The 25,467-nt window shown below is 40.3% G+C and overlaps 1 pseudogene; it reads left to right on the top strand.

Annotated features, from left to right (window-relative positions):
- Nucleotides 1-2,125: 2,125 nt before the first annotated feature.
- LOC133755178 (la-related protein 4B-like) lies at nucleotides 2,126-7,270 on the top strand (annotated as a pseudogene).
- Nucleotides 7,271-25,467: the final 18,197 nt, after the last annotated feature.

A 25,467-nucleotide genomic window follows, 5' to 3' on the forward strand; every position in this document is an offset into this window, starting at 1 on the left:
AACTAAATTAAAAATTAAGGAGTGGCCATTTGACATATGGTATGACCACTTCTCAGGATGCCTGCATCTCATGTCAGAGAGCCTGGGAAAAGTCCCAGCTCTGCTTCTTGTCCCAGCTTCATGTTGGTGTGCATTCTGAGAGACAGTGATGAGGGTTAAAGGAGTTGAGTCCATGCCACCCTTGTAGAGACCCAGATTGTGTTTCAGGTTGCTGGTTTGGGCTTGGTCCTGCCCCAGCTGTGGCATAAAGTTGGGGAGTGAACCAACAGATTTGAGATATACCCCTATGTCTACTTTTCAAGTACAAAAATAAAATAATTATTTTTAAGGAGCAACAGGGTTTTCAAAACCTTTAAAATAGAAAGATCAAGCTGTTTACAAATTATCACAAATATATTCACAACAAGATATTCATTGTGAATATTATTCTATTTTTTTGTGCAGTCTAAATACAGGCATGTAGATTCTTAGAAGGGGACAAGTTTTACAACTTTGGCCTTATAGGAATTGGGTAAGGTTTATCCTTCATAGTATTTGATGCTGTCCCTGCTTTACTAACATGATGTGGATATTGTCATCTTACAATTTGGTCATTTTAAGAGTAGTTAACTTTGGGCTAGTGCCGCGGCTCAATAGGCTAATCCTCCGCTTTGCGGCACTGGCACACCAGGTTCTAGTCCTGGTTGGGGCGCCAGATTCTGTCCCGGTTGCCCCTCTTCCAGGCCAGCTCTCTGCTGTGGCCAGAGAGTGCAATGGAGGATGGCCCAAGTGCTTGGGTCCTGCACCCCATGGGAGACCAGGATAAGCACCTGGCTCCTGCCATTGGATCAGCATGGTGAGCCGGCCACAGCATGCCAGCCACGGCAGCCATTGGAGGGTGAACCAATGGCAAAAGGAAGACCTTTCTCTCTGTCTCTCTCTCTCACTGTCCACTCTGCCTGTCAAAAAAAAAAAGTAGTTAACTTTGAAATTATTTCAAACTTACAGAAATACCATGAGTGAGTCCCATTCATTGTGAATGCCCAGTTAGTATCCTTTTAGCACTTTTCCCCTGACCTAAGATGTTTCTGCTGACTATAGGGTGGTCCCCTGATAAAAAGCATATGAACCCCAATTTAGGAAACCAACATTAGTTCAATGTTATAGCCCAACCCACATAACTATCACATCTTTTCCCAACTGTGTCAAAATATCTTTTCTCCCATTGGGATTCAATGTTCTTTTTCTGGAATTCTCCTTGACACTTCCCTAATATGTAAGCCCTCAAGAGATATCAAGAGCAGAGATGACTCAAGCTGGGCACCTCCAGTGTTCCTTTCTGAGAAAACGTGGGCCCTGTGTTCTCATCAGAAACACCCTGGTCCGATGCTGGGCTCTGCTCAGTCTCCCATCTACTCTATGATGGATGCTACCAACTTGGTACTTAGTGAATTTCTGCCAGATTGATTCACATACAACCCTCTTGTTTTTTAAAGATTTATTTATTTATTTGAAAGTCAGAGTTACAAAGCAGAGAGAGAGAGAGAGAGGTCTTCCATCTGATCGTTCACTCCCCAAATGACCACAACAGCCAGAGCTGGGTCAGAGCTGCGCCGATCTGAAGCCAGGAGCCAGGAGCTTCCTCCAGGTCTCCCACATGGGTACAGGGGCCCAAGGACTTGGGCCATCCTCTACTGCTTTCCCAGGCCATCGCAGAGAGCTGGATCAGAAAAGGAGCAGCCAAGACTAGGACCCATGCCCATATTGGATGCCGGCGCTTCAGGACAGGGCGTTAACCTGCTATGCCACAGCGCCGGCCCCACACATACAACCTTTTAAGGATTTATTTAGGTGTGTTCTCATGCGAAGGGAAGGAGTGTTGGGGATCCGGATTCTCAAGGTTGAGGCTTTTCAGCCCCAAAGGGGAAGAATCCACTTCCGCCGCTGCACCCGGCCCATGCCTGCCCTGCCTCCCTGCATGGGGCTGGCCCCACAGTGTCGCCTCTTCCTACAGTCTCCCTCCTCAGCTCTCCCCATGTGTTGCATGGTCGTCAGGCACTGGGGCTGGCAAGGAGCCCGCCAGAGGCCGGTCAGGCGGCACTGGCAGCATTTGGAAGCTTACATTAAATTTCTCCCAGTGGAACCCATGGCTTCTGGTCAAGACGCTAAAGTTGTGGCTGAACTGCAGGCACAGCAAGGCCGAGAGGGCAAGGACAGCTTTCATCTAATGAATGGTCCTATATCTCAAACCACTTCTCAAACAAGTTCCATCCCAGCTTTGAGTCAGGTACCAACAACAAAGGTTTCAGAGCTAAACCCTAATGCGAAAGTGTGGGGGACTCATGTTACATTTGGAAGCAAGTAGTGCAGCTGTCGGTTTGAGTGCTGCATGGGAGGAGACAGCCGGCCATGGTGCAGACTGCAGCCCACAGGGATTGGATGTCAATGGTGATGGTGACAAAAGTCGTGAGAATGCAGCATTACCAGATTTACCTGAGTCAAAACAGACATGAACACTTTGGCTATGGATCACACAGAATACAAATCTCTACCTGAAAATAGTGAAACAGGAGGAAATGAATCTCAACCAGAAAGCCAGGAAGATCCTGGAGAAGTACTTAAAAAATTAGAATTCTGTTTATCTAGGGAGACTGTTGCTAGTGCCACGTATCTTACATCACAGATGGACAGTGAGCAGTATGCTCTAATTACAATGGTAGCTACTCTTGACCATAACAAGAAACTCAGTACTAGTGTGGATTTGATTGTTGAAATGCTAAGATCTTTACCTTTAGTCCAGGTGGATGAGAAGGGAGAAAAAGTGAGGCCAAATCAAAATCGTTGCATAGTAATATTGTGAGAAATATCTGAATCTACCCCTGGGGAAGAAGTAGAAGCACTATTTAAAGGAAATAATTTACTGAAATTTATAAACTGTGAATTTGCCTATAATGATAATTGATTTTTTACATTTGAAACAGAAGCTGATGCACAACAAGCTTACAAATACCTGTGAAAAGTCAAAACTTTTCAAGGAAAACCAATTAAGGTGCAGCTAAAAGAAAGGCAATAGCTATAAACCTGTTTTTGCCAAAGAATGGATTTAAATCTCTCGACGATGTCTATTCTCCCAAAAGCAATTTATACATTCAATGCAATACCAATCAAGATACCGAAGACATTCTTCTCAGATCTGGAAAAAATGATGCTGAAATTCATATGGAGACACAGGAGGCCTCGAATAGCCAAAGCAATCTTGTACAACAAAAATAAAGCTGGAGGCATCACAATACCAAATTTCAGGACATACTACAGGGCAGTTGTTATCAAAACAGCATGGTACTGGTACAGAAACAGACGGATAGACCAGTGGAACAGAATAGAAACAGCAGAAATCAATCCAAACATGTACAGCCAACTTGCATTTCATCAAAGATCCAAAACCAATCCCTGGAATAAGGATAGTCTATTCAATAAATGATGCTGGGAAAATTGGATTTCCACATGCAGAAGCATGAAGCAAGACCCCTACCTTTCACCTTACACAAAAATTCACTCAACATGGATTAAAGACTTAAATCTATGACCCAAAACCATCAAATTATTAGAGAGCATTGGAGAAACCCTGCAAGATATAGGTACAGGCAAAGACTTCTTGGAAAATACCCCAGAAGCACAGGCAGCCAAAGCCAAAATTAACATTTGGGATTGCATCAAATTGAGAAGTTTCTGTACTGCAAAAGAAACAGTCAGGAAAATGAATAGGCAACTGACAGAATGGGAAAAAATATTTGCAAACTATGCTACAGATAAAGGGTTGATAACCAGAATCTACAAAGAAATCAAGAAACTCCACAACAACAAAACAAACAACCCACTTAAGAGATGGGCCAAAGACCTCAACAGACATCTTTCCAAAGAGGAAATCCAAATGGCCAACAGACACATGAAAAAAGGTTCAAGATCACTAGCAATCAGAGAAATGCAAATCAAAACCACAATGAGGTTTCATCTCACCCCAGTTAGAATGGCCCACATTCAGAAATCTACCAACAATAGATGCTGGAGAGGATGTGGGGAAAAAGGGACAATAACCCACCGTTGGTAGAAATTCAAACTGGTTAAGCCACCATGGAAGTCAGTCTGGAGATTCCTCAGAAACCTGAATATAACCCTACCATTCAACCCAGCAATCCCACTCCTTGGAATTTACCCAAAGGAAATTAAATTGGCAAACAAAAAACCCATCTGCACATTAATGTTTAGTGCAGCCCAATTCACGATAGCTAAGACCTGGAACCAACCCAAATGCCCATCAACAGTAGACTGGATAAAGAAATAATGGGACATGTACTCCATAGAATACTATATAGCAGTCAAAAACAATGAAACCCGGTCATTTGCAACAAGATGGAGGAATCTGGAAAACATCATGCTGAGTGAATTAAGCCAGTCCCAAAGAGAAAAATATTTGTTTTCCCTGATTGGCAACAACTAACTGAGCACCAAAGCGAAAACCTGTTGAAGTGAAATGGACACTATAAGAAACAATGACCTGATCAGCTCTTGTCCTGACTCTAGATGTACAATGTAATACTTTATCCTTTTTAGTATTTTGTTGTTGTTGTTCTAGTACTAGTGGTTGAACTCTGTAATTAACACACAATTATTCTTAGGTGTTTAAATTTTAACTGAAAAGTGATCCCTGTTAAATATAAGAGTGGGAAAAAGAGATGGAGGAGATGTACAATTTGGGACATGCTTAATCGGACTTGCCCCAAATGGTGGAGTTAGAAACGTGCCAGGGGATTCCAATACAATCCCATCAAGGTGGCATGTACCAATGCCATCTCACTAGTCCAAGTGACCAATTTCAGTTCACAGTTGATCACTCTGATAGGTCTAAGAGTCAAAGGGATCACACAAACAAGACTAGTGTCTGCTAATACTAACTGATAGAATCATAAAGGGAAAAACGATCCAACATGGGAAGCAGGATACACAGCAGACTCATAGAATGGCAGATGTCCTAAATAGCACTCTGGCCTCAGAATCAGCCCTTAAGGCATTCGGATCTGGCTGAAGAGCCCATGAGAGTATTGTAGGCATGGAAAGCCAAGACACTCTGGCAAAAAAAAAAAAAAAAAAAAAAAAACAAACCTAAATGAAAGATCTCTGCGAGTGAGATCCCAGTGGAAAGAATGGGGCCATCACAGAAGGAGGTACCTTTCTCTGAAGGGAGCAGAGAACTTCCATTTTGACTATGACCCTATCAGGATAAAATCAAAGTTGGCGTACCCTAAAGGCTTCCATAGCCTTGGCAACTCATGACTAGAGCCTAGGGAGATTATTGATGCCATAAACAAAAGTGTCAAATTGTTAAATCAAAAACAGGAGTCACTGTGTACTTATGTCTCATGTGGGATCTGTCCTTAATGTGTTGTCTAATGTGAAGTGAAGCTATAACTAGTACTGAAACAGTATTTTTACACTTTGTGTTTCTGTGTGGGTGCAAACTGATGAAATCGTTACTTAATATATACTGAATCGATCTTCTGTATATAAAGATAATTGAAAATGAAAAAAAAAACCTGGTGTTAAATTGGAAATTGCATACAAAATTAATCAATTTTTAAATTTTTTTTTTTTTTTGACAGGCAGAGTGGACAGTGAGAGAGAGACAGAGAGAAAGGTCTTCCTTTTGCCATTGGTTCACTCTCCAATGGCCGCTGCGGTAGCGTGCTGCGGCCGTTGCCCCGCGCTGATCCGATGGCAGGAGCCAGGTGCTTCTCCTGGTCTCCCATGGGGTGCAGGGCCCAAGCACTTGGGCCATCCTCCACTGCACTCCCTGGCCACAGCAGAGAGCTGGCCTAGAAGAGGGGCAACCGGGACAGGATTGGTGCCCCGACTGGGACTAGAACCTGGTGTGCTGGCACCGCAAGGTGGAGGATTAGCCTAGTGAGCCGCGGCGCCAGCCTAAAATTAATCAATTTTTAAAAAAATATCATGTAGAATCTCTGTCTATAATGTGCTGTACACTGTTATTTAATGCTATAACTAGTACTCCAACAGTATTTTTTCACTTTGTGTTGCTATGTGGGGGCTAACTGATGAAATCTTTACTTAATATATACTAAACTGATCTTATGTATATAAAGAGAATTGAAAATGAATCTTGATGTTAATGGAAGGGGAGAGGGAGCGGGAAAGGGGAGGGTTGTGGGTGTGAGGGAAGTTATGGGGAGGGAAGCCATTGTAACCCATAAGCTGTACTTTGGAAACTTACATTCATTAAATAAAAGTTAAAAAAAAAATAAATCTCTCGACATGAACCTTTATACACAGCAGTGTTACACATCATTTATTTACCTTCACTATACAGTCCCCAACAACAGTTTGCTCTGCACAGACTGACTGCCCCCCATTGTCAACAATGCATAACTATTTTTATCCACCCTTGGAAATTCTATTTCCAAATACTGGATTTATACATGAGTTTACGTCTCCAACCTTCAAGCCTGCAGCCTCTCCTCTGACTTCACTCAGACAGTATCCTCCCAGAAGCAGGAAAAATTCCTTGGGCTATAGGAAGAAAAGGGAGGAGAAGTTTAGAAGCAGCCAGACTCAGTCTCCAACACGACCAAAGCCTCCATCACAAACTTTGAATTAGGGCTGTCCAACTTCCCCCCATTGCCTGGAGCTGCAGGCAATTTGATGACAGGACTTGTTTGAAAACAGGCCATCTAGCTTGATAATAGGATTATCAAAGGAAAGGGGCCTCCATGCAGATGCAAGTAGGAACACTATTCCTGTAGTGGTCCCCAGAGAGCCCTCACTGCTGGCTTCTTGTGCTGTATCAGCAACATATGAATGATACCCCCCAGGCCATTTGCCTGAGGATCCCAAGGTGTAGAAAAGCAGAGGGAAACCCACATTGTGGACAGACTCTCTCTGTCCTTACTACAACTGCGTGTAAATCAGTGCAGGTGAATGGAGCTGCCACAGAAATGTGAAAGCCCAGTTACGTGGAGATTTGTCAGAGAACGAGTAAAGAGCACCTTCTTCCCCCACTGCAACCCCAAAAATAACAAAAGTCAAACCCCCGCAGTTGTAGGAAGGAGGAGAAGAAGCTCTCTGTGCCTGTGGAGAAATAGAGGGAGCCCCCGCCCTCAAGTCCACTCCCAGAGTCCCCAAAGACCAGGAGAAGCAGCCTGGGCACTGGCCCTCACCCCCAGCTGTTGGAAAGTGTCTTCACAGATGACAGAACACTGCCCCCAAGTCTCCTCAGTGAAAATCCTATGTCTAGAAGCGGTTGCATAGAGCTGTATTAGTCACAAGCGAAACACTCTTCCCACTCAGTATGAGAATGAGTCGCTGGTTAGGCACTCGCAGTGTCTGTGAGCCCCATGGAATGCTTGCAAGTTATTTTTCTTCTGTGAGTCAGATTCTCCCCCTCTTGGAAAAAAATATAGTTTTCAGGATTTAATTAACCCTATTTTTGGTTGGTGCTTAACTGGAGGTGATGTGTAAGTCTGATTTTTTTCAGGATAGAAAATGCATTTATCCCAACAGATTGGTGTTTTCTATTAAGCCTCTGTGTGGTTCTGAATACAAGCTATATATAGTGATTTTTTCTAAATTAAGGGAACTATGCTACTTTATTTTTTAAATAATATTGATCTATAAGTGCGTATCTCAGATACTCCAGCAGATGGCGGCCTTGGCCTTGAGGTGGAAGGGGGTTGGCAGTGTCAGGTCTGACACACTGGCATGGGAGCTGTACTTTCATCTAACCTGTTAACAAGTGAGTCTAGCATTTAAAAATACATATAAATGTACATATAGGCCATTTTGGATCCAGTGGGCAGAAAGAACCTGCAGAGCGCACCCTAGAGAAACCTGGAAGCTTTGAGTTTTGACATCCTGCCAGCAAGTACCCAGCTTCTCCCCTCAATTACAAGCGGCTATTAACTAAAATCAATTCAAAACACGTGAATAGAACCTAAATGAAAATATACTTTGTTGGCCACTGACACGTTGCCAGGATGTTGTACCATGGAGTGGTTTTCATCCCTGTGAGCTGGCTGCTCTGGCTCTTGGCCTACTGCACCTGCTCCATGCACATTTCTGTCCATGTTCTCCCACCCCAAGGTACTCTCTAGGAAGAGTCCTCATCTTAATTCCATGGGGATGGAAAGTGTCTTCACAGATGACAGAACACTGCCCCCAAGTCTCCTCAGTGAAAATCCTATGTCTGGGAGCGGTTGCATAGAGCTGTATTAGTCACAAGCGAAACACTCTTCCCACTCAGTATGAGAATGAGTCGCTGGTTAGGCACTTGCAGTGTCTGTGGAAACTCTTCTGGAACTAGTGATTCACTGTGGACCTGCGTGGATAGCGTGGGAGCCCAAGTTCGGGACACCAGCGGCAGACTCAACACACCAGCACTGGAATGCGAGGTGAGCCGAACCTCAATAGCCCGAGACTCCAGCGGGCAAGCGGAAAGGGAGACTAGAGGGAACGAGGCTTGAAACTCCGTGGGGAAAAGTTCACCAGGCTAACTAGAAGAGAGAGAGAAAAAAAGTGACCAATACAGAAACGAGTTTCTCTCTCTCTGCTCACCTCTCAAAGGCAAGCAAGACAAAGAGCAGGCGTGATTTTTTACATATGTCATAAGCAGGGCAACCTCAGGTCTGCACTGGCCCTGAAACTAGCAGAAAAACCTGACTCTGGGGGGGTGAAATAACAGGAGATTAGCATCTAACTTGACAACCCAGTGGGAGACTGCAGGAGAATTGGAGCCCACACTGAGGGCAGCAGAGATTCCCTGTGTGGTCCTTGGGAAAGAGCTTCCGATCTCTGACTCCTGTGGGTATATCATTCACCTGCTAACTACCTACAATTCCACTCAGCTGTGCAAAATTACTTCCCTTTTGAATAAATAAAAAAAAGAATGAAAGAGAGATTTACCACGCCTAACCTGGGAGTGTCACCTTTGACTTTTCATAGCAAACAGAAACTGAAAGAATTTGTTGCCACTCGTCCTGCTCTGCAAAAGATGCTTAAAGATGTGTTACACACAGAAACACAGAAACATGGTCATCAATATGAAAGAAGGTAAAGGAAGGAAACCTCACAGCAAAAGATCACAGGAAGCTCAATTTCTCTTTGACATAGAATTAAAATCTGATTCTCTGTTAAAGCAATGTGTTAAAGTAATCTATTATGTTCTCTTGATGCCTGTTAAATTCTAATTGTTCAAAAACAGCTGAATTTTTATTAAGAGCTATGGGTTAATTAAATATGTGCTTATTTTCAAAGATTTGAATAATCACCTTGTAACAATGATCAAATTTGGTCTATATTATGTCATGATTTTAAGGAATCTTATTTCAACCAGATATTTTGGATTTTGAGCCTTCTTGGCATTCTTGACAGGCATTCAAAAAATCAAAGTTTCAAACAATCTGGACTCTAAAATTTCCAGTAAGTCTTGGACTTTGGTTTTTCCAGCTTGGGCCCAACTGAAAAAATCGAAGGACCTATGTCTCTCATAGAGACACCAACTAATCAGGCTATTTGGATTATATTAGAAGTACTGTCAAGATGTGACGTGGTACTAAATTTTAAGTTTCTATAATGGAAAATGCTATTAATACAAATGTTTGAGAATTAAAAAGTCTAATGATCTTGTGTTACTAGACATGATAGTTATCTTAATGAGAAAGCCCCAGAGGCCTAAAGGGTTAAATACTTGTAAAATCCTCCAGGTGCTTTCAAAAATACTGTGAAGTAAGCAAGTGCCTCTTGTTGGTTGATGAGCTTATAATTTTAAACATGGCAACTTAAAGTGTTTTGTCATCCACAGTTGTACCTGATTTGCTGCTCATAAAACTAAAGCATTGTTGGTTCTGTGTTTAGCTGTCCTCCTATAGGTTCCTATGGACTTTTTCCAGTCACTTCTATTGTATTCAGTACTTTGGGATGGCTCTGTAAACAGATGAAGCCAATAATGTATTAACAGTACCAACTGAGAGAAAGTATGGTTAACTGAGGTTACTAAAAACAAAAAGCAATTCAAATCAATTGGCAATCTACAAAAAGAGTTAACGATTTTAAAAGCTATTATTAAAATTGCTATATTGGTCTATTATGATATATCTGTGTACATATTGTATGTCCACATGGGGAAATTTTAATAAGAATTTTATTTTAATTGCCTTATAGATAAGATTGTCCATAAATTTAAGCTGCTAAAATTAATCAAAGATACATTTTAATTTGTGTGACCTGAGTCTCTATATCATATGTTTTATACTTGTTGGTAGAAAGAAACTAAAAACATTTTATATGGTTGTGCTTAAGTTTATTGGTTAAACAAACTACACCATGTTAGATATTTAAGAGGTGTTTTCAACTACATGATTCTTAAAATTTATAGAAGGCATTGGACCTTCTGGTAAATGTTTCCTTAAGTTGTTATCTAATGGTTGAAACTGTTTGCTAAGTATTCATGTGATATTGCTATTGTCAGCAAGCGATCCAGGACTTACTCCCTCATTTCTCTATTCTAAGCCCAACTTGTTCTTTCATTTCTCTATTCTCCTCAAGGTAGGAAACTAACTCTATTATGAAGGAATCTGTAGGATGCACAATTTAATCTTTAGACCTTATAAAAGAGATGGCTAACATTTTTCTGTAATAGCATAGCCAAAATAAGAGCTTAAATTATAATCTCATAGCTAGATTTACTTTACCATCAGTGAAGTATACAGTAAGTAGAAAAAACCTCCCTTTCAGACCAAAGGGAAAGAAAGTCTTTAAGTGAGAATATAATTTTCCTCATGGGCATTGTCTACCTTAGAAAAACTACTACAGAACATGCCTGTGACTATAGACTTATAGTTCAGGCCACTGAAGATTAGAGATGGGACTTGGGCACTCCCTTGACTTGCATCCTCTGGTCTGCTTTAACACAAACCAGGAGGAAAAGAAAGCTAGGCATCAGAAGCAATGGGTGGCAGGCCTATTAATGGCTGATCTGTACAGTGATCTGCCCTCAGGGAGACCCAACAGGCCAGTCCACTGCAGTGGCTTTCAATGTGGTAAGCCTGGGCTTCAGCAGAAGTCAACTTGTGAAGAGCCCTGGCAGCTCTGCCAAGAGTTGGATCACTGGAAATGGACCTGCCCTGGAGTCAAAGGATGCCCAGGCCAGAGCCACAGATCTTACTGGCTCTAAGCTGAAAAGCCCTTCACTCAGCCCAACTTCCAAAGTGACCACTGCAGCTGAAGGGACGGCCAAGTAAGGTCAGCAACACTGCAGGCAGAACTGTAAATTTCCTGTTAGAGATGCCACTTGCCTTTACCTGGCCAGCTCTCCTCCCAGGCCAGCTAAGTAATGAAAGTCAACAGAGTGCCTTCCCCTAGGAGGTTCACACCTCCCTTAGGAGGTACCCCATGTGAAGAGATAGGTCTGGGCCTCTTAACTTACAAGGCCTAAAGCCCACCAGATTATTATCAAGCCCCTTCTATCAGGTTCTATTTCCCTCTCAATCAGAAAACTTAATTGTAGCTTAGACAGCACTGTTCTTATCTCTTCTAATAATGACTCTGTCCTTTGTTCTAGACCCTGTCTAGCATACTTGGGCCTCATTCCTTTGTAATCATAACCTCTACTCTACCACCAATGGCTCTACTCCCAACCTGTGTATACTGATGGTCCTCTTCCCCACTTAATGCTGTATAATTGTTCAAACCTGGTTAATGCCACTCTTAGGATCATTGGTTACTATCCTCACCCTGTCTTTTATGACCTTGTCTAAATATAATCAGAGTTGGCGAACTTGGAAGGCTTCCATAGCCTTGGCAACTCATGACGAGAGCCTAGGGTGGTTACTGGCACCATAAACTAGAGTGTCAATTTGTTGTGTCAACAACAGGAGCCACTGTGCACTTGCTCCTCATGTGGGATCTCTGTCCTTAATGTGCTGTACATTGTGATTTAATGCTATAACTAGTACTCAAACAGTATGTTTCACTTTGTGTTTCTATGTGGGTGCAAACTGTTGAAATCTTTACTTAAAGTATACTAAATTGATCTTCTGTATATAAAGAGAATTGAAAATGAACCTTGATGTGAATGGAAGGGGAGAGGGAGCAGGAGAGGGAAGTAATGGAAGGGGGAAGCCATTGTAATCCATAAGCTGTACATTGGAAATTTATATTCATTAAATAAAAGTTAAAAAAAATTGTACTCATTAAATAAAAGTTTCTTTGGAAAAACAGTATATATTAATTACTGGAACTGGTATTGAGGAATGAAAAAGCAATGGCAGGGCAGGAGCAGATAAAAAGAATTTGCTGAGCAGTATTCCATTATGGTTAAATGAGAATTAGATATTTAAAAAATGGTCAAAGAGTTAAATCAGGTGCTGGTGCTGTGGCATAGCAGGCAAAGTCACTGCCTGCATGCTGGCATTCCATATGGGTGCTGGTTCAAATCCCTGCTGCTCCACTTCTGATCCAGCTCTCTACTATGGCCTGGGAAAGCAGCAGAGGATGGCCCAAGTCTTTGGGCCCCTGCACCCTTATGGGAGACCCAGAAGAAACTCGTGGCTCCTGGCTTCAGATCAGTGCTGCTCTGGCCATTGCAGCCAATTGTGAAGTGAACTAGCAGATGGAAGAAGACCTCTCTATTTCTCTCTGTGTAACTCTGACTTCCAAATAATAAACCTTATAAAAAAGGTTAAATCAAGGAAAGATCAGGCCAATTATCAGGATAGTATTAAAATGTATATGCATCAAATTATACTTGCCAATTTCAAAACATAAGGATAATTTGAAGTCCTATGCAACTACAAAAAAGGCAAAGACTACATGATCCTGAAAGGGAGAAGTTTCATTGGTCCAAGAAAACATGTCTATGTTGCTTTCCCAATGCATTGGGACATGCCACTATTTTCAATGCCTGCATCCCATATGAAACTGAGCATTTGAGTCCCATCTACACTCTTTTGGATCCAGCTCACTTTTGGTGTGCCTAAGAGGGAACAAATGATAGCTAAAATGTTTAACTTCCTACCACTGCCTATATGGGAGGCTTATTCGATTTCACTGCTTCTGGATGGTGCAGTCATTTGTGTAGTGAATCATTAAATGAAAGATCTCTCTCTCTTCCTCTCTCTTTCCTCCCTCCCTCCATCCTTCTCCCTCTTTTTCTTTCTCCCTTAGATTTTTAAATAATAAAAAGAAATGTGAACATGAACATTGTCAGGAGAATGTGGAGAAAAATCCTCAAGTTGGTGAGGTCACAATGAAAAGCCCATGTAAGATGGTCATAGGTTCATTATTTTAGCATTGGTAGACCTTAGAATATTGATAATATACATGTGATAGCAATATTTTGAAACAAAAATAAAATAGTATTATAGCATATTTTGAATGCTCTGAATTAGGAGTAACAATAGTAGCAATAAGTAGACATAACATAATAATTTAATATGAATTATTGATTAAAATTATATATAAACATAATATTAAAAAATTAAAAAACTCAGAAAAGATCATGCTCTCAACAAAGGATTCTTAAATATGGTATATAAGTGTCCAGGTATACATCCTGGACATTTTCAAAGTCAATGATCAAGTTAGAGTTTCATAAAAAACTTTAGACTGTAATAAACATATGAGTTTCATTGAATGAATCACTACAACAGACCTAGAAATGTCTGATCAACTCTTCATAAAAGATGTCAGGACAACACAAAGAATTTTCAATGAGTTCATTATTTCCCATGGGGGGGAAAAAAACACAATGGCCACATATTCATAGTGTTAGGGTTGGCACAAGCTGTGATATTGATGGTATAGGAAAGCAATAGTAATTAGTACAAGACAAAGGTAAAAAAGACTCACATTCTCATAGACAACATATAATGTGATCACTGTCAGTAGCATTGCATAATTTGGTAAGAGATATAGTAGAGTAAGTCCCAAAGGCTCCATTCTGGTCAAGCTCCCTACTAATGCACCTGGGAAAGAAGTGGAAGACAGCCTAAATGCTTGGGCTCCTGCACTCTTGTGGGCAACCCAGAAGATGATTTTGTTTTTTGGTTTTGGCCTGGTGTAGTTCTGACTATTGTGGCCATTTGGGGAGTGAGCTAGTAAGTTAGTGGATGGAATATTCTCTCTCTCTTTGGCTCTGCCTTTCAAATAAATAAATAAACAAACAAATAAATAAATTTTTAAAAAGAAACACAATTAAAATTTTATTTTATTTTTTTTTAAAGATTTATTTATTTTCCTTGAAAGTCAGAGTTACACAGAGAGAAAAGGAGAGGCAGAGAGAGAGAGAGAGGTCTTCTATCCGATGGTTCACTCCCCAGATGGCTGCAATGGCTGGAGCTGCGCCAATCCAAAGCCAGGAGCCAGAAGCTTCTTCCAGGTCTCCCACGTGGGTGCAGGGGCCCAAAAACTTGGGCCATCTTCTGCTATTCCAGGCCAAAGCAGAGAGCTGGATCAGAAGAGGAGCAGCCGGGACTCGAACCAGCACTCATATGGGATGCCAGTGCTTCAGGCCAGGACATTAACCCACTGCACCACAGAGCCGGCCCCTAAAATTTTATTTAAGAATATTATAAAGCTTTGGCATTTGCAATCAAGGAAAATCACTATTTAATTCAATAGATAGCTATAAAACTAAGGTAACTTTGTCCAGAATGACATTGTTGAATATGTCAAAACCAATGTTAAATTGAATCTCATCACAATCCAGATTCAGTGAAAGAAAAGAAACTTGAATGGGTGAAAGAATATATTGAACATGGACAGTACTGAAAAACTGCAATTGAAAATGGACAGGAAAGCTTAGAAATTTCCATTGAGTTGATAACCTCTCAATTAGCATAGTAAACAACAACCCAAACACTTGCTTACACTAGGCACTTATTATATACTCTGGTGACCATAATAAAATCATAGAAAAATAAATAACAAGTGATGTTATATCACCTTATAAATTGGGATTAGAGAAGAGTAGTTTGGAAGGAGTGATTACCAAGTGGCAAGTAAATACAAGGGGATTTTGTGAAAATAGTCCTTTAAAATTACATTTTAAACATGATTGCATATTACAGAATCTTAAATCAAGAGACAAAAATGTCATCTTATAGAAGAATATCTATGGAAAGATCTCCTCATGTAGAATGATACTATCAAAAATGTTAGCAGAAGTGATAAATTTGGAGTTCTCTAAAAACTCCCAAATGGCAAAATTATGTGATTTTTTTTTTTATCTGCAGCCTGAGAGAGGCCCACGGTCAGGACAGCAGGCCTGGCCGCACTGAGCTTGGTCTGCCTCTCGCCTGCCCCAGGGCATGCAAGAGCCAGCCCGGTGCTCCAAATGGGCCCCAAGTCCTACCTGGAGGCTGAGGCCAGCCTCTGGAGGCCTCAGGAACACCAATTATGTGATTCTGATACCATGAAGCTGTACATTGGTATTAGACCATGCAGAGATACTGGATATACAAAAGATTCCAAGGCAACTTAGAAGAATTTCAGGAAGCTGATAATCTTGCAATTAAAAAGCCAATGAATCCATTTACATATTCATGGTGCTAGGACCAGGATACACTAAGAAAGTGAAATATTTTATAGATGATAGCATTAAATCCAAAGGCAAAAGAAAACAGGAAATTAAATGCTATGACAACAATGATGTGATAACTTTGAGTGGATACATATTTTTGAAAAAACAATGATAGCCAAAAAAGTCTGAGCAAACACAGTGAATAATTATTAATGCTATGTATAAAAATCCTATAAAATTTCTCAGAAACTAAAATTCAGAAGGGATTAATCCTTTTCATATTGATTTTAAAGGAACACCAGCATCTAGAACTGTATTATTGAAAACCTCAACATCAATGAAAAGTGCTGTCCCATAAAAATATATAAAGAGTAAAAAAAATCTTTGAAAGAGTAAGAATACCCTGACTCCAGATGGATTTGAGAAGTTTTGAAGATAAAAATTTTTTAGGTTACTTACAGAATTTTATGTGAATTGACAACACAATAGAACAGCCAACATGAAAAGAAAGCTGCATGTTCACAGTGCTAGCACTGGTACATACTATGATCTGATGCTGTAATTGGGCAATATTCATAAAATCAAATACAAATTAAAGATTAAAATCTTTCTCTTATTAGGGTATAATATATTTTCATAACTGTGACTAGAACTGTTAATAGAAATGTTAATAAAAGAAACATGTAGGGGCCAGTGCTGTCACATAGTAGGTAAAGCTACCACCTTCAGTGCTAACATCCCATATGGGCACTGGTTCATGTTCTGGCTGCTCCACTTCCAATACAGCTCTCTTCTATGAAAGAGAGAAGGTAGTACCTATCTATGTGGGGGACCTGGAGGAAGCTCCTGGCTCCAAGCTTCAGATTGGCCCAGCTCCAGCTATTGTGGCCATTTGGGGAGTTAGCCAGTGGATGGAGGACTTTCTCTTTCTCTCTCTCTCTCTCTCTCTCTGCCTCTCTGTAATGTTGCCTTTCAAATAAATATTTTTTAAAAAAAAAATAAGCATGCATATTAGCATTTATTGAAAAATAGTCCATTTAATTATCTTTCAAATGGAAAATAAGGGAAAAATGAATGGCAAAAAGGAAAGATTTTGGCAATTACAGAAAATTCTGAGGGAAATATATTTGTATCTATAGTTTTGAGAATTGAAAGTGAAAGTTTAATTTATAGTCCCCTAGAATTCCAGAAAAGATAAGACAACATATCCTTTGGGAACTGAGAAAGATTGCATCAAGATGGCTTTGGGAATTTGGGGGCATGAAATAGCTGCAAAGAAAATTCAATAATTTTCACCACATTGATGTCACAAGGAAAAAGTCACCTAAGAACTAAGTTTGAGAGAAAAAAATTGAGGGCTAGAGAGCAGCCTGCTATGCAGGGCTAAGAAGAAAAACTGCAGAGAATAGGATAGGAGGTACACGCTTGGCAAAGAAGAGAAAACCACCTGGGAAGCCCCACAACAGGAGGGGAAATAGCTTGAAATTGCATGATGAGTGTTAATGCGCACCCGGAGAATAGAAGCCACAGACAGCCTGAGCTGGCAGCACTATTGAGACAGCGAGGGCAGATTTATCTATACCAATCCATGGACACAGAGCCAGAGAGAGCATGCAGTGGGTGCAGACTGCAGCCTCGGGAGCTAGCAGTTGCTGGCAGTCACCTGAGGTCCTAGTGGAAGTAGAGGGGACAGCTGATTCAAACCAATCTCTCCAATACAAAACTCATGACCCTACCAATAGAGGGAGTAGGCATACTTTTAAACCAGTGCTACAACTCAGAAGACTGCAGGCATGCACATAACAGTTCACTGAGATGGGACACCTGGACACAGAGCTGCCAGCAGCATCAGGCAGGCTTTAGACCAGGGACCCTAGTGTGCACATGTGATCCAGAGCTACCAATGGAGGGAATGGCCCACAGCCCTCACTGCCTCAGAGCTTGGCAAGAAGGTGGCTGGGCAACTATGAGAGACAGAGGAGAACCTGCACCAACAGCACCCTATAGTCTTGGCATCTGTGGGAGCCCTATATGCTAAGACATTTTGTAGCTACACAAAAAGGTGTAGGGCATAGCTGGCTTTGGAGTTTTACCATGCCCAATGTTGGTGTTACCCCTGAAACTAGCCCCACCCTAGATCATTAACCCAAGCCTCTGGGCCACACCCACCACATGCCTCCTGGTAGTCACTGAAAAGGCAGACATTCCATGAAGCCACAGAAGCATAACCCCAAAGATAAAAACCAACACAAGAAAAAATTAAAAATCAACTCCACAAATGCCAGAAAATAAGAGCTGAAATTTAAGAAACAAGAATAAGGAAATCACCATGACCCCCAGAGGAACACAACATTTAAATATTAGTATATTAAGATGAAAAGATTGAGGAAATGCTAGAAAAGTAATTTAGAAAATTAATCATAGAATTACTCAAAAAAATCAGAAGCAAATCTATGAACTAAAGAAAACAATACAAGACATGAATGAAAACTCCCAGGAAACTGAGAATATAAAGAGAAATCAAAATAAAATTTTAGAAATGAAAGAAAATGGATCACATAAAAACTGCAGTGGAAAGTCTTTACAGCAGACTTGAAGAGGCAGAAGAAAGAATATCTGAATTAGAAGATGAATATTTGAAAATCTTACTGACAGATAAAAAAACAAAACAAAACAAGAAGAAACCTGAAAGCAGTGTTGGAGGCCAGCGCCACTGCTCACTATGCTAATCCTCTGCCTGCAGTGCCAGCACCCCAGCTTCTAGTCCTGGTTACCCCTTTTCCAGTCCAGCTCTGCTGTGGCCCGGGAGGGCAGTGGAAGATGGCCCAAGTGCTTGGGCTCTGCACCCACATGGGTGACCAGGAGGAAGCAACTGGCTCCTGGATTCAGATCGGTGCAGCACCAGCCATAGTGGCCATTTGGAGGGTGAACCAATGGAAGGAAGACCTTTCTCTCTCTCACTGTCTAACTCTGTCAAAAAGAGAGAAAGAAAGAAAGAAAGAAAGAAAGAAAGAAAGAAAGAAAGAAAGCAAGCAGTGTTGGAAATCTATGGGATACTATCAAATTACCCAACATACAAGTCTTAGGAGTTCCTGAAGGAGAGCAAAAAGAAAAGGGACTAGAAAACCAATTAAATGAAATATTTAGAGAAAATTTCCCCAATTTGAAGAAAGACAGAGATGTTCAGGTAGAGGAAGAATATAGAACTCCTAACATACATGACTGGAAAAGATATTCACCAATACACATTGTAGTCAAACTTTCTACAGCAAAACATAAAATTCTAAACTGAGCAAGGGAAAAGTGACAAATCACTTTCCAGCGTATCACTAATTAGACTCACAGCTGACTTCTTATTAGGAACCCTACAGGCAAAAGAGGAATACTGAGATATAGTCCAAGTCTTAAAAGAAAAAAAAAACCTGTCAACCCAGAATACTGTACCCCACAAATCTTGCATTTATGAATAAAGGTGAAATAAAGACCTTCCATAACAAACAGAAATTGAAAGAATTCATCAAAACTTGTCTAGCCTTACAGAAGATACTTAAGGATGTGCCATACACAGAAACACAGAAAGATAGCCATCATTATGAAAGAATGAGAAGGCAGAAAACCCCAATAGAAATACAAAATAAATCCAAAGTAAATGATAGGAATATTTATGGAAAAATGGAGGGTCAGGTCATTACTTATCAATGCTCACCTGGAATGTAAATGGCCTCAATTCTCCAGTTAAAAGATACAGACTGGCTGAATGGATTGATAATCAAGACCCATCTATTTGTTACTTGTAAGAAACACAGTTCATCAACAAAGATACATGCTAATGGAAAGTGAAAGGATGAAAAAGACAATCCATGCTAACAGAAACCAAAAATGAGCTGGTGTTGCGATTCTAATATAAGACAAAATAGACTTTAACATAACCACTGATAAAAGAGACAAAGAAGGGCATTATGTAATGATTAATGGATCAATCCAATAGGAAGATGTGACTATAATAAGTGTATATGTACCCAATTACAGGGCAGCTGGCTACGTAAAAAATGTTAGTAGACCTAAGGGAGACATGGACTTCAATACTCCACTTTCATCAATGGGCAGATCAGCCAGATAACCAGCAAGGGAACAGAGTTAATTGACACTGTAGATGCAATGGACCTAAAGGATATCTACATAATCTTTCACCCCACAGTGGCAGAATACACATTCTTCTCATCACTACATGGAACATTCTCTAAGATAGACCATAAGATAGGTCACAAAGCAAGTCTCAGCAAATTCAAAATAATTTAAATCATTCCATGTACCTTCTCAAACCACAGTGGAATGAAGCTAGAAACCAACTACTATACTATCTCTAGAACATAATTAAACATAGGGACTGAACAGCATGCTCCAGAATGAACAGTGGGTCATAAAAGAAATCAAAAGAGAAATCAAAAAATTTCTGGAAACATATGAAGATGGCAATATATTATATTGAAACCTATGAGATATAGCAAAAGTGTGTTAAGAAGGAAGTTCATAGCAATCAATGTCTACATGAAAAAACTGGAAAGGTACTAAATAAATGAGCTATCAATGCAACTCAAGGATATAGAATATCAACAACAAACCAATCACAAAAGTAGGAAGAAAGTAAAATTAGAGAAGAAATAAATAAAACTGATACAAAAATTTGAAAAATCCATGAAATGGAAAGCTAGTTTTTTAAAAAAATATAAAATTGATACACCATTGGTGCAACTGACCAAGAAAAAAAAGGAAAAGTCAAATCAATGAAATCAGAGATGAAAAAGGAAATGTAATAATAGATACCATAGAAATAAGAACCATCAGAAATTATTGTGAAGAGCTGTATGCCAACAACTAGAAAACCTAGAAGAAATGGATAGATTCCTAGAAAGATACAATCTACCAAAACAAAGTCATGAACTTATAGAAAACATAAACATGCCAATCACCAAAATAGAGATTGTATCAGTAATACTCTCCCAACTATAGATAAATATAGAAAAATATCTCTGATGAACATAGATGCAAAAATCCTTAACAAAATATTACCCAAAATATCATCAAAATATCCATTTTTCTGAAAGCAAATTACAGACTCTATGTGACACCAATCAAAATACCATGGACAGCAGGTTAATGCCCAGGCCTGAAGTGCTAGCATCCCATATGGGTGCTCGTTTGAGAACTGGCTGCTCTTCTTCTGATCCAGCTCTCTGCTATGGGCTGGGAAGGCAGTAGAGGATGGCCCAATTCCTTGAGCCTCTGCACCCACTTGGGAAACCCAGAAGAAGCACCTGGCTCCTGGCTTCAGATCACTGCAGCTCCAGCCATTTCGGCCATTTGGGGAGTGAACCAGTGGGTGGAAGACCTCTCTCTCTCTCTCTCTCTCTCTCTCTCTCTCTCTCTCTGCCTCTCCTGTCTCTGTGTAACTCTGACTTTCAAAATAAATAAATAAACTTTAAAAAAATAAAATCAATCCCTGGAAAAAGGAGTCTCTTCAACAAATGGATCTGAAAAAACTAGATCACCACATGCATTAATAGGAAGCAAGACCACTACCTTACACAAAAATCCACTCAAAATGGATTAAAGACATAAATCTATGACCTGATATCATAAAATCATTAGAGAACATTGGGGAACCTCTGCAAGACATTGGCATAGGAAAAGAGTTCCTGGAAAAGATTCCAGAGGCACAGGCAATGAAAGCCAAAATTGACATATGGGAACACATCAAATTGAGAAGCTTCTGAACTGCAAAAGAAACTTCAGCAAAGTAAAAAGGCAATGGACAGAATGAAAGAAAATATTTGCAAACTTTTTTTTAAAGATTTATTTATTTATTTGAAAGTCAGAGTTAGACAGAGAGAGAAGGAGAAGCAGAGAGGGAGAGAGAGAGAGAGGTCTTCCATCTGATGGTTCACTCTCCAATTGGCTGCAATGGCTGGAGCTGCACTGATCCAAAGCCAGGAGCCAGGAGTTTCTTCCAGTTCTCTCATGTGGGTGCAGGGACCCAGGGAGTTGGGACATCTTCTACTGCTTTCCCAGGCCATAGCAGAGAGCTGGATCAGAAGTGGAGCAGCCAGGTCTCGAACCAGCATCCATATGGGATGCTGGCACTGCAGGCAGTGGCTTTACCTGCTGAACACAGCACTGGCCCCAATATTTGCAAACTTTAAAACTGATAAAGGATTAATTATCAGAATATATAAAGAGATCAAGAAACTCAATAACAACAAAACTAACAACCCAATTAAGAAATGGGCAAATGACTTAAACAGGTGTTTTTCAAAAGAGGAAATCCAAATGGCCAACAGACACCTGAAAAAATGCTCAGGATCACTAGCTGTCAGGGAAATGCAAAACAAAACCATAATAAGGTTTTACCTCAAACCGTTAGAATGGCTTTCATACAGAAATCAACAGACAACAAGTGCAGGTGAGGGTAGGGGGGGAAATGTACCCTAATTCACTGTTGGTAGAAATGTAAACTGGTAAAGTCACTGTGCAAGACAGTATGGCAATAGCTCAGAAATCTGAATATAGACCCACCATATGACCCAGCTATCCCACTCCTGAGAATTTACTCAAGGAAAATGAAAACAGCATATGTAAGTTATCTGTATCCCCATATGTATTGCAGTTTAATTCACAATAGCTAAAACATGGAATCAATCCAAGTCCTGTCAACTGAATACTGTATAAAGAAATTATGGGATATGTATACCATAGAATATTACGCAGTGGTAAAAAAAAAAAAAGAAATCCGGTCATTTGCAACAAAATGGATGAAACTGGAAAATATACTTCGTGAAATAAGCCAGTTCCAAAATGACAAATACAATACATTCTCCCTGACCCTTGATAAGTAGTAGAGAAACTAAAAGGCAATCTGTAGGATTGAAATTGACATTTTGAGAAGAAATAACTGAGCAGCTCCTGTCATGACTGTTGAGGAATTTTTTTCTTACTATTTGTTGCACTCTTTATTTAAGAAAGGGTTGATTATATGTGCATAAAGTTAATTGAAAATAGATCATAATAAAAAATAAGATTGGGGATGAGAAAGGGAGGAGAAAGAGGGGTGGGAGTGTGGGTGAGAAGGTGGGCACAGTGGGAAGAAATGCCATGTTTCTAAAATTATAAGTATGATGTTTGGAACTGTAAAGCTGTATAATTCTGAATATATTCCTATGGACTTACATCTAAGGATAGAGTTTATTTTATTTATTCATTTTTAGAAATTTATTTATTTATTTGAAAGGCAGAGTGACAGAGAAGCAGGGGTAGAGAGAGAGAGGGTAGGAGGGAGGGAAGGGAGAGAGAGAGAGAGAGAGAGAGAGAGAGAGAGAGAGAGAGAATCTTCCATCTGCTGATTCACTCCCCAGATGGCTGTAACAGCCAAAGCTACGTTGATCCAAAGTCAGGAGTTAGGAGCTTCTTTTGGGCCTCCTGTGTGGGTGCAGGGGTCCAAGGACTTGGACTATCTTCTACTGTTTTCCCAGACCACAGGAGAGAGCTGGGTTGAAAGTAGAGCAACTGTGACTCAAACTGGCACCCAAATGGGATGCTAGTGCTGCAGACCAGGGTTTTAACCTGCTGCGCCACAGCACTGCCCCCTAAGGGTACACTTTAAAAACTTGCCATGGGACTCCAAATCCTCTTAAGTTGGGAGTAAAAATAGCATTTTAAGTGTTAAAGTGGTATTATGGATATGATTAAGTGTTAAAATGATCATATAAATAGGATTCACTGTTTGGAAATAATGCCAGAATTAAAAAGGAGTGAGTGCTGCAACATGGGAAGCAGTCCATATACCAGACTCATAGGATGACAATCACCTTAAGAAGCACTCTGACCTCAGAGCCAGCACCTAAGGCATTCGATTCTGGCTGAAAAGCCCATGATAGAATTTCAGGCAAGGAAAGCCAAAACACAGTGGCAAAAAGTTTCCTACATGAAGGACCTTTAAGTGTGAGACTCCAGGGGAAAGAAGTGGTCATCAAAGAAGGATGTACTTTCTTCTGAAGGGAGAAGAGAAATTCCACTTTGCTTACCACCTCATCTAAATACTGATGGAGCTTGTGGATTCAAAAGGCTTTCATAGCCTAGGTGGCTCATGTTAAGAGCCTTGGCAGATCACTGACATCATACATAGGAGTGTTAATTGTTAATTTAAAAACAAGAGACACTGCCCACTATCTTCCCCTGCAGGACCTCTGTCCTTAATGAATTGTACTGTAAAACTTATTCTGTTTTTTTTTGTGTGTGTGTGTGTGTATGTGCAAATCATTGAAATCTTTACTTATTTTAGAGTTTATCTTCTTTGTATAAAGCTAATTGAAAATGAATCTTGATGCAGAATGGGACTGGAAATGGTAGAAGGAGGAGGAGCAGGGATCAGAGTGTGGGTGAGAGGGTGGGTACAGTAGGAAGAATAAATATATTAATAAAGTTATACTTATGAAATTTGCATTCCTTAAAGAAAAGGTTTCTTTGAGGAAAACTTCCACTTTGCTTATTGTCTTTTCTAAATTCTTACAGAACTTGTATATTCAAAAGGCTTCCATAGCCTAGGCAGCTCATGTCAAGAGCCTTCAGTGATCACTGATGCCATACATAAGAGTGTTAATTGTTAAAATAACAACAGTAGTCACTGTGCACTAACTTTGCATGCAAGACCTCTGCTCTCAAAGAGTTGTGTCGGGAGAGTTAGCAGTAAAACTTGTTTTCAAAGTATATTAAGTATATTTAGTATATTAAGTGGAGGATATTCTTATGTCTCATAAGTTTCAGTTACGTCAAAGTGTCCAACTTCATTGCTTATTTTCTTAGGTGCTTCTTTAATTAATGATAAAACTTGTTCCCAAAGACTTACTTTTTTTAATGGACTAAGTGCAGGATATCCTTATGTCTCATAAGCTAAAATTATGTCTAAGTGCTTGCAAAAGATGTATCATTCTTGGGTGCTTCTTTAAAGTAAATGAAGTTTCTTAGGGCCAGCACTGTGACGCAGCAGGTTAATGCCCTGGCCTGAAGCACCAGCATCCCATACGGGTGCTGGTTCAAGTCCCAGCCACTCCACTTCTGATCAAGCTCTCTGCTTTGGCCTGGGAAAGCAATAGAAGATGGCCCAAGTCTTTGGGCCCCTGTGACCAAGTGGGAGACCCAAAAGAAGCTCCTGGCTTCTGGCATTGGATTGGCACAGCTCTGAACATTGGAGCCAATTGGAGAGTGAACCATCAGATGGAAGACCTCTCTCTCTCTCTCTCTCTCTCTTTCTCTGCCTCTCCTCTGTCTGTGTTATTCTTTCAAATAAATAAATAAATAAATAAAATCTTTTTAAAAAGATTTTAAGGGTTAAAGTGTTAAACTGTCTTTCCAGTGAGGAAGAGAGACAGAGAGAAAGGTCTTCCATTGGCTGGTTCACTCCCAAAATGGCTGCAACAGCTGGAGCTGTGCCAATTCGAAGCCAGGAGCCAGGAGCTTCCTTGGGTATTCCATGTGGTTGCAAGGGCCCAAGGACTTGGGCCATCTTCTATGCTTTCCCAGGCCATAACAAAGAGCTGGATTGGAAGAGGAGCAGCCAAGTTTGAACTGGAGCCATAAGCGATGCTGGCACCACAGATGGAGGATTAACCTACTGTGCCACAGTGCCAGCCCTCAAATAAATAAATCTTTTAAAAAAAGTTTCTCAAAAAACAAGAAAAGGAAATTAACCTGGGAAAAGCAATGATTTTGAACAGCCATTGTCTTCCTTTTTTTTTTTTTTTTGTTTGTTGGACTCTTCACTTACTATAAATTAATCTTTGGTGTATAAAATTAATTGAAAATAAAATTTAGTATAAAAGATGATGTGGAATAAGAGAGGGAAGAAGAGA

The sequence above is a fragment of the Lepus europaeus genome, unplaced genomic scaffold (genome assembly GCF_033115175.1).
Source record: "Lepus europaeus isolate LE1 unplaced genomic scaffold, mLepTim1.pri SCAFFOLD_3_1, whole genome shotgun sequence".
Lineage (NCBI taxonomy): Eukaryota > Metazoa > Chordata > Mammalia > Lagomorpha > Leporidae > Lepus > Lepus europaeus.